Here is a 14,574-nt window from a genome sequence, read left to right on the forward strand (position 1 = left end):
ATGGAAGTCCTCTGGATTCTTTCTTCTTCTAACATATTGCTCTGGTTATCCTGGATCTTTGCATTTCCATATTAATTTTAATACCAGCTTCAGTAATTTTTTTTTAAATGGAATTTTTCAATGACTTAGGTCCAGGAGAGCCTGGAGATTGGAGGGGTCCCATCCCTCAGGGAATTGAGTGCATGCACCTTAGGACACATGTCTGCATGTTTACTGGTTACTCTGAGAAGGGCAGAGGGTGAGGGATTGGAATTTGTTGTCCATACCTGATCCTATTCTTGGCAGGGAGAGGGAAAAAGGCCCAATGGCTTCATTAGTGTTTTAAACCTTCAGAGTAAAAGATGTCTTGTTGGAAGACAGGGTTGCCCCTGGGTGTGGATGAACAAATGTCCCCTGCAGGAATTGGTCCCCCAACCTTAGGTCACCCAGAGAAGATTATGGGTTTCCTGGGGGGGTCTCTGGACATGTTTCCTCAGAGATCAAATTTGAATAATTAGAAGCAGGGGCCTTCCTTTCCCACTGGCCAGGGCCAAGTCCTAGGATGTGAAACTGACATTGACCAGTGGAAGGTTTTACTGCTTAAGTAACTGCTTTGGTCACAGAACAGGGTGGGAACATATCTATGAGGAAATTCTGATTGTCCCTCAAGCTTAGCTTCTGGGAAGGATTCAATTGTTTCTCTCCACTTAGCATAGAGTAGACACTAGGATTGAATTGTTGCTAGGTCATGTGTGTTAAAGGAGGACCATTTTTTGGACTTAAATCTGGATTCAAATTTCACTACATAGCCTCATGATACAAGGTATAATCACTGTTTAATCTCTTACATGCCCTCTGCAAATATGTGCCTTGGTAGTTGGTTGTGAGCTTCAAATGACATAAAGCATAGAAACTTCTGACATGTAGAGATGCTTAAAAAAATTATACATCCTATAATTATATTATTATAAAAATGGAATCAGATGGACCATTTCAGGAACCAAGAGTAAACAGAGATTCTTTTATTTTAAAATTTAAAAAAAGAATTTTGTTATTGCATTAAATCTATAAGAAAATTTAGGGAGAACTGACTTCATCACATTTATTTCCTCTAGCCAATTGGCACAGTATATTGCTGCATTTGTGTCTTCTTTAATAACTCAATAATGTTTCCATAATTTGTAGCCATAATGTCACACAAATCACTCATTAGATTTTTCTTTGAGTATTTTTCAGATTTTTTTTCAAGTGTGATGGATTGTTTAAAATTTTATTTTTACCTGTTTCATTCTAGTATATAGAAACATAATGAACTTTTGGTATGCAGAACTTGTATCCACCAATTTTGCAAAATTCACCTTTTATTTCTAATTTTTTAGCTTGAAAATTCTTTTGGATTTTTAATTAACACAATTATGCTACTTGAAAACAGTTACACTTTTATTTTTGCTTCCCTGAGCATATACATGTTTACATATAATTTAACAGAAATCTGAGGTGTCAGCAACCACAAAGGAGACAGAGTTAGAGCATCATGAAGGCCAATATTTTTAATGCATTTTTTTATTGCTGTATACATGTCCAGCACACAGAACAGTCACTGTCATCTTCCATGTGTCAGTATGCCAGTATGACAGGCACTAGTATTTAAATATTGTGTGATACACACACACATGAAATATTTTATTAAAAGACACAAGCATACCTTTGAAAACAAGATTATTTAATGGTAGATGCAGTGAAAAAGACTTCCCTTCAATTTCAACATAAATATTTGGCAACGTGAGAACAGGGATGTGGACTTCAGTCTTGCCCTAAAAGTTGAGGACAAATCAAAGTTGATCAATACTTGAATATCTATAAGTTGAAAATGAGAGACATGTTTCTAGTTTGCATTCCTTTCACCCATTACTGCTTTCTAACAGTTAATCACATGTAATAAACAGTTGTCTATAGTCTAATTTGTTTTATATGCATTGCCTATTAAACTTTATATAGGGAATTTGCACAGATTTTTCCACATCCTACACAGGGCACCTTTGACCTCTCTGTTCCTCAAACTGTAGATCATAGGATTCAGCATGGGAATTACCAAAGTGAAAAACACAGAGGCTATTTTATCAGAATTGAAGGAATGACTGGACTTGGGCTGCATGTACATGAAGGAGAGAGTCACATATAACACAACTACCACTGTCAGGTGAGACCCACAGGTGGAGAAGGCTTTGCACCTGCCTTCTGCAGAGTTTATCCTGAGGATGGCCTTAAGGATCAGTATGTAGGACACAAGGACAATCAGAAGAGATGAAACCAAATGAAACACTGAACAGATCAGTATGAACAACTCAATTTCTCGGGTGCTTGAGCACAGCAAACTTAACAAGAGAAGACTGTCACAGTAGAAGTGACTAATGACATAGCCACAGAATGATAAAGTAAATATCTTTATGGTGGTTATCAGAGACACAGAGGCACTGTAAAGTTAGGGGACTCTAACCAGCACCCAGCACATGCTTTGGGACATAACTACACTGTAGAGCAGAGGGTTACAGATGGCCACAGAATGGTCATAGGCCATTGCTGACAGGATGAAAAGCTCACTGATGATGAACAAGATGAAGAAATCCAGCTGTGTGGCACACTAATTACAGGGGATTGTGTTTTGGTCACTTATAAAACTTACAAACATTTTGGGCCCCACAGTTGTTGAATAACCAAACTCAATGAAAGCCAGGTGTCTGAGAAAGAAGAAGTACATGGGTGTCTGGAGCCTGGAGTCCACCTTGGTGGGGATGACCATGCCCAAGTTGCCCACCACTGAGATCATGTAGATGATGAGAAAGAGCCCAAGTAATGGAGCCTGGAGCTCAGGGTGGTCTGTGATTCCCAAGAGAATGAATTCTTTCAGCTCCATTTGATTGTGTCTGTCCATCCAGGCCATGGAGGAAATTAACTGTGGGAAGAACCATTAGAAGGGACACTGGGTTTCAGAAGACATCATCTGTGAAAAGTTTAGTATTCACAGTCATTCTGTGTAAGACAGATCCCATTATTTTAGACAGAGTGATTTAAAACAAGACTCACCTCCCTCATTGAACCTGGAACCAAATTTAGAGACCGTTACAACCTAAGATCTAAAGCAGCCATCTTATTTTTGTGTGTCATGTACTGGTTATCACTTCAAGGTACATACATTTCCTTTACAGCTCTGTCAACAATGTCATCAGAGAAGTTCGATCAGAGTGGGAATTGTTACATTTTTTCAAAAATTTTTTTTCATTTAAACGGCACATAATTGGTTACAATGTATCAATTTTAGAAAGAATTATAATAAAAAGTAATAACCCTTTGCTTCCTGACCTTGCAATTTAGCCCCAGTCTCCAAAAAAATGCTATTAAACTAATTTAATAGACTTTGATTCACTTCTCTTCATTATAACTCCACATAGACAAATGGTATTTTCATTCCACTATCCATTTGATTTTTTAAATTTTACTCTCATTCAACCATGCTTTTATGAGTTTTAAATATTGTTTAGTGATGTTTATAATGATAGAAAATAATTTAGCAAATTTTCAGTAGTCCCCAATATGCCCACTGTACTGCACATAAATGACTTATTTCTTCAAGAAATGTGGATCTGAAACTTCAGCAAATGTGTGCCGATTTTTGAAGTTTCTGAGCTTTTCCTATATTGCATACCAAGTAAACCCTGCATCTGTAATTGATTCAATCTGGGAAAGAACAACGGATAAATATGCCCACATTTGCTTTGACCTTAGCCCAATATCTCTGAAATGATGGATTTAATATTGTAGTTGTTATATTTTTCTAGAACATTTTAAGACAAGTAAAAATTAAAACCATCTAGTAAACTACTAGGATATACTTATCCAACAGAAAGAAACATCTCTGTGAAGCAGAGAATTCTCTCTCAAATGCCTCATCAAATGGCAAAGGATATCACTGCATGAAGGATAAGGATGAAAAATAAAGATGTCATAGGGAACAAGAGGAACTAGATATTGCATGATTCATTTGAAGTATTTGAATTTTATTTAAATTTACATAGACAGGACAAGACTATACTGTATAGCACAGGGAAATACATACAAGATTTTGTGGCAGCTCACAGTGAAAAACATGTGACAATGAATATATGTATGTTCACATAAAACTGAAAAATTTTGCTCTACACTGGAATTTGACACAACATTGTAAAATGAATATAACTCAATAAAAAATGTTAAAAAAACAAATAACACTGTTTAGAATAAATAAAAACAATAAAATTAAGAATAAGAGGGGAATTTCATAACTTTGATAAAATATTTATAAAAAATAAACAACTACTTGTAAAAGGAGACAAAACTTTATTGAGAAACAAGACAGAAGAAGTGAATTCAATATTAATTTGGAAGATTAAATCTGCCTCATACAAGTTACTTTCACAGACACAAAAAGGAAAAATAAGCATTCATTAGCAGCAAACAAACAAGGAAAATGACAAAGTCTAATGCCTTTAGCTACAAAAAACTATACCCAAAGAAAGGAAGTTTCCACCACGGCTTGTTCATAATGGCAAACCTCTTCATCCAAACATTTGCCATTTTTACAAATCCTTGGAGTTCTTCTGAAACTGAGCTGAGCTGATGTTTTTATCTGATCCTTCCCTCAACATCCCCACCCAAGCACTAACTGGAAAGAAACAAGGAGGCTGAGCAACAAGACTGACTCTTTTCAGATGGAAGCACACACTTCAGAGTTGCACCAGGACTTGGGGGATGGAACTGAAGCCCACGGACATCCTCTTATGCAAATGCAAACACCCAATCTCAACTAAGCTTTCTAGAAAACTTTGCAAATAGCCTCAACTGAGATACATGTTTGGTCAAACTGAGAATACTGTATTCCCACACAAAGGAAGGAGAGAAAGAACCAGAAAGGATAAAAGAAAGAAGAATCTTGAACAGCTCTAAAAGTATGTCAGGCTCACCAATCTTTGACTGAATTAGCATCTTTAAAAATATGTACATATAGTATTTAAAGACACCATACTTCTCTCATCCAACCCAGCTAATAAGGCTACAAGTCCTTCCTTATATATGTTTTCACTCCCTATTGTGTAAAAGAGTTTGCATTTTCTCAATAAAGGACCACTAACTACAATTAGGCGGTGTTAGTGAAGGATATAAAATCAATGTAAACCTTTTCTAATTACAACTTTGGAATTTGACCAACTGTGCTGCTTAGCAAGTCCTAGTTAGAAAACACCAAATTTTTGTAACTTAAGATGTTCAGTATTATACTCAGTGTCATCCCCTAAACTGCTATTATGTGGCTTATCATTATCCTTGAAGATTTTTTAAAAACTATATTTCTTCATTATAATCATGTAGAATAATGCTAAATTCTAAAATGCGTGGGTCAAATTCTAAGAGCTAAGTAACAGTTGGTGTTTTATCTGTGCCAAGTAACGGACCTTTGGAGAGATATGGGAAGGTCTCCTGCTCTCCTCTTTCCATCCTTCAAAACATATTTTTTCCTACTCACTTGTGATATGCACAATTTTTAATACAAAAAAGAGATCAGGAAGAAAATGTGCCTTAATTCATGTAAGTACGTTATGAGCAAGGCAAGGCAGTATCGTGCGCTAGATTATGAAGTGGCTAAGGAGTGGCGAGTTCACCAGTACTAAGAGTGCAATGCATGCACTAGATTGATGATTCTTCCAAAGCCCGATCTTCCTTGACCACTTAATGCCATTGATTTTAGACTCAGTTTTGCCCCCACTGTCAATATATAGGCTATACTCCCAAGCCTTTAGCCTCACCATTCATACAAAAATAAATTTATGTAAAGCTAGTAGGGCAAAGACATCCTTTCATGGTGGTGTGGTGGAGATATTAGCCCAAGTCAAAAATCTATTTTGTATTATTTTGGCTTTGCCATCAACTTACAGTTGCAAATATCACTGTAGCAGACATACCTGTCTCTCATCCCTTGTCATTTTGGGTCACCCATGACTTGGCTTGCAGCCATGCTAGAATATTTTCTGGTGTGCTGGTAGAAGTCCATGTCCCATGACCTCTTTTCCTGAAGGCATAATATCTTGACATCTTGCTCAGACCACAGGCTAGGCACTTTGGAAGTGCCTGAGATTTAATGTGTTCAGGAGTAATAACCAACCAATAAGGGACAGGAATCAGTGGATAATTGTCCAAGCCTTTCTAGCCTTCTTTTGAGTAATTCCTAAAAGAAATCTGAAGGGCACTGCAATAAATCTTAAGTGATTGAAACTTAGTTGCTTATAGCAGTAATCTATTCTTTAATGCACACTTTATTAGCTTTCTCCCTTCTCGGTCTCACACTTCCTGTTTCTCTCATTTTTGCTTCCTAGAATCATCTACCAAGTTAACTTTATATACCCAACTCCTGGCCTCAGAATCTTCTTTTGGGGAAATTTGCAATCTGACAATTATAGGGTATTAGCTAAAAGAAAAAAAAAAAAGGCCATAAATATGTAGAACACAAATGAAACTCTATGGATACATGACAATAAGAGATAATGATAACATTGTGTTACTGAATAACTGAAAGCCTGATCAGAAACTATAATATCGAGGCATTGACACTTAGAATCAAAACCTCAGTCAGCATCTTTGCTTAGACAACGTTCAAGAGCTTTCAGGAAATGCTAATTCCCTCTTCAGAAGGCCTATGATCTAGAATCCTAGTATAAATACAGAAATAATAACATAGAAATGAGGTCCCTTATTACCTTCAAAGAACACCAATAATTGTCAAAATATATCATTTATCTAGAAAACACAGTTATGAAAAAAGTGTATTAATATTCATGGTACAGAGTACTGAGACTGGCATTGGTGACTAAAACCCATACCTGTAATTTAAAATTGAAGACAGGGGTCAAGAATTGTCATTGGAGCTAATCTAGTAATTAGGATAATCAGTGCCATCTACTCACCTAAAACAAGGAATGCCTCTTTGTTCCCCAATGTGATTACTAGTCTGACTGCAGCCAGAAGAATTTATGTGTCTGTCCCCTTTGAGATACTCCTCTGGGAACTTGATGCAATTCCTTGGTTATTCCCAAAGCATCTGAGAACAGGAAATGATGCCACTGGTCTTTGTTAAGTATTCAAGGTATTTTTGATTTCCTTATAAAAGAAACATTCTTTATGTACAATTCACCTGCTTTATTTTTAAATTATTTTTACTGCCCTCACTCAAATATCTGGATTTAAGTTTATTAATTGTTGGATATATGCATTCATCACCCATAATTACTTCAACATTCAGTGTTTCCCACAATTCTTTTGCTACAAAGGAATAAACAACACTGTGACTCAGTATGGTGACTCAGGGGAATACGAGACATGTCCTCATATTAATTTCAGGGATGTATAATTTCCCAGGTGCAAGTCAGGAGAAAGTGACAAGGTGGTGGGTCAAGTGTTTGTGCCCCTGACTGCAGAATCAAATGGAAATACATGAGTGTTCACTTGCTGATTGAATTCATGCCATTTCTAAACCATCAGGTCAGCTGGTTAATTGACCACTGCATTCTGTTAGCTGTCTTCATATTAAAGCCCATTAAAACTCCAAGTGATTTGCTAAAAAATAATTTCCTTCTGACATTGAAACTCATGAGATAGTATATCAGTGTATAGATAATTAGAACAGAATATCAGCATTCCAGACCTTTCAGTAATTGTAAAAAATGATTTGCTATAATCTGGTCACCTATAGAATGAGAACATTAATATTTAGGCCACAATGTTGAAATAACTACTTTTTTAAATGTGAGGAGGAATCATAAGAAGGCTAGCCCTGATACAATTCTTGACATTAGTTCAATGATATTCCTTGTTCAAGGTAAATAACAGAATTTAGAATCTGAAAGGACGTGTTCATAAGCCAGGTTCATGATTAAAAGCCACGTGTGGTGTTAGACTTGCTCTCCAAAGTTTACCCACTTTAAAGTACCAATATATTTAAATGACCAAGGGGAAAAAAACAGATGCATCCAGGCAGACTAATTAAATGTGTAAAGCAATGAAGATACAAAGCAATTTCCTTTGAATATGTCAGTTTTGTGTTATAAATTTAAGACTGCCCTATAATTGAACTTTGTCACTAAATGCATGCATTTTTAAAGCATTAGAAAATATTGGATCACAAAATTAGTGTTATAACTAATCATTGAATAGAAGTGGCAAGAACCTTAATCCAGATATTTCATTCTTTTTTAAAATATATTTTTATTGAAGTACAGTCAATTTATAATGTTGTGTCAGTTTCTGGTGTATACCATAATACTTCAGTCATATAGGAACATACATATATTCATTTTCAAATCAGATATTTCATTCTTTACCTTCATGTAACATATGTGATTTGTGATTATTAATACACACCAAAACATTATTCTCTCAGGATAAATCCAATGAATCACATTTTGATCATATTTTTTTTACTCTATTCACTCTTTATGTCTCTGGATTATTCCTTAGAGAATAAAGAAGTGTTATGATTGTGTATTCTGTTGATACTAAAAAATACACACACAGCTCACCACAATTGTATTTTCTACATTACAGTGAGCTTAAATTGACTTGGCTCAAAAAGAGAGTGAAAGACTACCAAGTTAAATACTTCAGCTAAATTCCTCTTTAAAGAGGCATTTCTGCTACAGGCAAAAATGAAAGTTATACTAGGTACAACTAAGTCAATATTAGAATATATTGAAAGGATTTAGAATTATGAAAAGGAAGTGACAATAACTCTTGAAGAATTCAATAATCTATGATCAACTTTTAAAATTAATATAAGGCTTCTTCAAAAATATAATTTAATGGAAGACAGAAAAATCCAAATATCTTAGAATCAACATTGAAACACTAAGTTTGCAAAAGAGGAAAAGTAATAACAACCATGTGCTGAGCACAGGCCACAGGAATGGACTTTTGCATACATTCCTTCATTTCCCTTTTATAGCAATTGTCACAGCTAAAACATCCCAGAATCAAGTTTCAGCCCAAGGTCTTCCTCACAATGCATGTACTTTTCACCATCCTTCCCTGCCTCCTGTGATGCCATGGTTTCTCTCTGTAACTGACTTCCTTCTTGCTACTCTCAGTGAAATAAATAAAATAAATTAAAAATTTGTATATCCCTCCATGAGAGACAAAAATGATTCCCAAATGTCATATACCCAGTGGTTGACTGACAGAAAATTTTCTCTCCATTCACTAATTTTCCTACTTTTGAAATAAAGCCTCTTATTCTCACTCCCTCTATTTACCTTAAGTTATCTTCCATCAAAGAAATTAAATAAAATTTCTAACTTACAAATCTATTGACCTAAATACGTAAGGAGTCTTTCCTAGTTATGTCCCCTGGCCTTCTTTCACTCAACTTTTATTCCACTCTGAGTTAACTAAACATTTCTATCTCAAATTTAAATACTAAAGCATATCATGTAGTTTGAGATACAAGATTATAATTTCTGGTGTATTTTGTAAATTATGGAAAAGCTTTCTTCTTACCTGTAGAAATGGAGCTACTCATTTCATGAAGCCACACTATGCCTTCTGAACATCTGAACTCTTATATCAGGTTCTCAAGCTCTTCTTGAAGTCTACAGGGATGCCCCAAGGTGAAAACACACTAATTCCCTTCTGGGACCAAAAAGGAGCAGAAGGATTTTGGTTTTTCAAATGGTGAAAAGGAGAATGGTACACTTGTAAGTAGTATGAAAGATATTCTAAAACTCATTGGGTAATTAATAGAGAGGGTAAGATATAAATAAAGCAATATGAAACATTGACAACAAAAATAGGACAGTGTGTGAATAACTGTAAAATTCTACATAATAGAACATTAGAATCTTAGAGATCTAACAAAGATGAAGGTCAAATTTGAGTTGTGTAGCATCTTGTGTCATCTTGGGAACCCTTTATACTAATTTATAAACTAGTGCTAGGCTATGTACTTAAAGAAATTCTTCAAAAAATTGTGAAAAATACATAAATGCTTAAGCCTTACACTCAGAGATACTAAATTAATAGATAGGGAATGGAATCTGATTTTTAAAAGAAAGAAAGAAGGAAAGAAGAAAAGAAGGAAATAAAGGAAATATGAAAGATGATACTGATATACATACAATTATCAAAAAAAGATCTGTTTATTAGATGCATTCCCAAATGATCCATATGTTCAATGCAACTCTAATTAAAATTAAACAAGCTATTTTTTTAAACAAATTGACAAGGTAATTCTACAATTTATTTTAAAAAGCAAAGGGAATTTTTAAAAAGAAGAGTAAAGTAAGATTTATATAATCTAATTTCAAGATTTGCCACAAAACTAATACATCAAGGAGTATGTAGATCAATGGAATAATCTTCAGCAATAGATTCACACTGTGCAGTCAATTGATTCTTGATGCAATTGCTAAGGAAAATATACAGAGGAAGAACAGTATTTTTCTAATGATATGAATGTATAGAATAGCCTTATGTCACAAAAAAACAGACATGACTCATTCTTTGCATCATATATAAAAGTTGTCTCAAAATAAATCTTAGACCTTAATGTAAAACCCTAATACAATATCATTTTTAAGAAAAAAATTAGGACAACATTTTTGTGATTGTGGGTTAGTCACAAACTTTTGTATAAAACACAAAATTCATGAACCCTAGGAGAAAAGTGATAAATTATACTTTATTACATTTAAAGTTTGTTTTGTGAAAGACCTTGTTGAGAAAATTAACAAACCACAGACTGAATAGCTATTCAATAAAGAATATGAATATTGAATAAGAATATGAATTTATTGTACATAATATACAAAGTACTTTAAAAATTCAATAATATGAAAACAAAAGGAAAGATAAACAATTAAAATATGGGCATACATTTGAATATACACTTCACTAGACACTGGTAGCAACTAAGTCTATAAAAAATAATGTTCAACAACATTTGTGATTAGAGAAATACGATTTTAAAACCACAATGTGATCCCTTAGTATCTATCAGAATGACTAGAATTTTTAAAATATAATAGTAGGTAAGCATACAAAGTTCTCACAGTGATGGAGCACATCTGGAGCTCTCATCCATCCACTGCTAGGAGGAAAGCAAAATGGTGCAGCTCACCCAGCAATCTCACTCAGTCTGATTTACCCAGGATAAAAGAAAACGTGTCTACACCAAGACCTGTATGCCAATATTTCTAGCATCCCTATTCACTATATTCTAAACCTTGAAATAACCCAAATGCCCATCAACTATTGAATGGATAAGTGAAACATGGTACATCTTTACAGTGGAATACTATTCAGCAATGAACAGGAACAGGGGGAGGGTATAGCTCAAGTGGTGGAGCACATGCCTAGCATTTATGAGGTCCTGGGTTCTATCCCCAGTATCTCCTCTAAAAGTAAATAAATCTAATTGTCTCCCCACTACCACCAAAAAATATAATTAAATAATACAATAATAACTGTATCAGTCTCTCACAGTCCCTTTGTGACTGTGAATGGTTGAGATCATGTGGCAAACTGAAGAAAAATATAAGTTCTACTGGATCTCCCTTGTTAACCAATGTTAATTTTCTCTATTTTGGTCCTAGGTGCGTGTTTGTGTGGGTATGTATGATTGTGTGTGTTTTATTGTATGTGTATATTAGATACTTTAAAATTTATTCTGCATAGATTTATTTAATCTGAACAATCTATAGATAATCTATGTAATAGTTTCCAAATAGGTTAATATTTAAGATTCATGGATTACGTGGCTTACAAAATCCTACAGAGCTTTAAACTTTTGACGTCTCCTCCACATTTCCATGGCTTTTTTTTCTTTTTACTTTTCTTATTACCTTGAATAATAAACTTATAATAAGCTCAAAATTTATACTTTACTGTTTTTAACCAAGCACTTTGTAATTTGAACAGAGTAAATGTGTAATGAATTTTATTGACTATAAATCCATCTGCTAGATTCTGCAAAATAAGTATTGTGGTTTTACATTACTATAGTTTACCATATTTACTTACTTGTTGCAATGTAAAATGGCTTACATTGCCAGGATGAAAGCATTGGTTCTCAGAGAAATTAGTGCTAACCCAGTGTCAGGGCTATGGTATAAGAATATGTCTCACATCTTAAGGTTTCCTATATAGGGTTAGACAATGTATATATTTTTTGAAGGCATCATTTTAAACCAGACATTGAAAACGTTATTCATTTTATTCATATCAACATGTAGTACATTATTTTAGAACCACTTACTTTTTTTATAATTGAGTAAATCATCGTGTTGCTGTTTTGAACCAGAAGATAATTGAAGGATATTCCCCTTGGGGCATCTCCTGTGGGTTTACCAACAGTTAAGTAACTGAATATAAGAATCTGAAGGAACCATATTCACAATGTACTGATGATTGCATTTTCTGTTCCACAGGTAAGAGAAATTTTCAGATCATCTGCAGAATATTTCAGGAGTTGGGATCTAAATTATCAAAATTAATTACGTTATAAAATCCCTAGTACCAAGGCTTTCTGTTGTTGCCGTTTCTACTGGTGAATAGAACGCATTCATCACAATGTAATTCACGCAGTGTCGGTCTAAAAATTGAAAAACAATACTTCTTGGAACAAAACAAAAGCAAAATGGACAATACTGTTTCATGTTTGTAGAAGTAGTGAGTTTAAGTTTTTATTTTCCTTCTGGAAGAAGACAGTCCAAGTCAAAGTAAAATGGGAAACTTATCAACAGAAGCCAAGAAAACATTTGACCTACTCACCTATCTGGGGGCTTATGTTTTGACGTGAGAAAAATAATCAGTAATTTTTTTATGCTTGTTTTGTTAGTTACGTAATGCGGAAGCCACTACTACTTGTGTCATAGTGCTTCTCTTGTCTTAAGGGTTTGAAAATATCCGAATGCATCAAAGATCATGTTTTATTTTATTTCAGTGGGGGTGAGGGGATGAGAGGGGGAAGATCAGATCCAGAATGAAGCCAGGATGTAGTAAGAGGTGGGAAGAAGTGGTGAAAAGCACATATACCCTGGGGGAGATCGGGACTCAACCTTGGCCGGCACTTCTCAGCTGGCAGTGTTTCTGCAAAGGTGAACTAGAGCAACGTGTGCAAAGCCCCTTTCCTACAGTTCAATAACTAGCAGTTATAATTTCTCTCCTCCTTTTTGAACTTAGTGTTTCAATACTGAGCCCAAGGCATTTGGACTATTCCACCTTGCATTAAAGTCATATGTTGACATTCTTTCTGGGTGATCTTGGCTTTGTCTTCCAGAAGGTTATTGGTATGCACATTCGTCTCCTTCTACCACTTTTTCTAATCAAGATGGCTCTTTCTCTCAAAATGGGATGCATCTGAATGAATTGCAACTGGATGAATTTAAATAATGTGCAGATTATTTGCAGTACACTAGGTACCCTGAAGGCTGACTCAGATTTTTTGAAGGGTAGATTTATAAGAAATAAATGACTTAAATAAAATCTATCCTCCAACTAGTGTTATAATTACAGGTGAATAACAGAACTCTGAATTCGTGTTCAGGTAACACTGAGAGTCCTCATTTGATCAACCATGGGACAACACAGGGAAGACTTTTTCTAACTTTCATTTCCTGCTAAGTTTTTTTTAAACTCTTAAATATTAAGTTTTATGTCTAGGTGCAAAGATTGTTTTTGTTGTAGTTATATTTTTAAATGACTAATATCTATAAGTTTATTTAACTGTTACTTTTAAATAATAGTTACCTACCTGTCATTTCCCTGTATAAAAAAAATCAGTGATATATAATCAAATGTTATGCTATGAGAGAAAAAAATGTTTCTTATTTTTATTATAATTCTCCTATTTCACCACAGAATTTGAGAGAAGAAAAAGTATCTATTATTGAGAATTTAGATTCCCCAAAACAAAAGACCAAATTATTCAATCATAGCAATCAATTCAATTCTCAGAAAAAAATTAATTAGTTCTTTTCAGAAAAATCTAATCGAGCTGTAAATGTTTTTACAGAGATTAACTCATAAAATACTACAATTCAGTTGGCAATTAGTCTACCAAACAAATCTTATTCAGCCCGTTCTACATGTAAACTCATTTTAAATATTTAAATTTATTAATACACTTTGCACATTTATATGTATTCTGCTTTTGAGATAAATATTAATGTAATAATTATATAAGAAATCTTTCTTTAGCTGTAAACTTTGTGTTTCAGTGTGACTTCATAGGAAAAAAGCTAATAGAATTCAGTAGAAAATTAATCATTTGACTTGATAGTTTTTAGAAATGACAGGAATTGAACCAGTTAGTTAAATCCCAAGTCTTCCATCTGATTCCACAGTGAATGGTGTCAACCTTCGGCCCACCGTCTTATCACTGTCTCTAGAACTGCTGCTGGGAAGTTATGCATTTCCAAGAAATAAATATGAGAATACGGTTCACATTTCTTAAGTCACAATATTGCTCACTCTTGTCATAGCACTATGAATTATAATTTTATGAATACCTTCAAGTTTGTT

At 34.3% G+C, this 14,574-nt stretch overlaps 1 pseudogene; it reads right to left on the reverse strand.

Moving 5' to 3' along the window:
- Positions 1-1,969: 1,969 nt before the first annotated feature.
- LOC116155207 (olfactory receptor 8K3-like) lies at positions 1,970-2,920 on the reverse strand (annotated as a pseudogene).
- Positions 2,921-14,574: the final 11,654 nt, after the last annotated feature.

The sequence above is a fragment of the Camelus dromedarius genome, chromosome 35, assembly GCF_036321535.1.
Source record: "Camelus dromedarius isolate mCamDro1 chromosome 35, mCamDro1.pat, whole genome shotgun sequence".
Classification (NCBI taxonomy): domain Eukaryota; kingdom Metazoa; phylum Chordata; class Mammalia; order Artiodactyla; family Camelidae; genus Camelus; species Camelus dromedarius.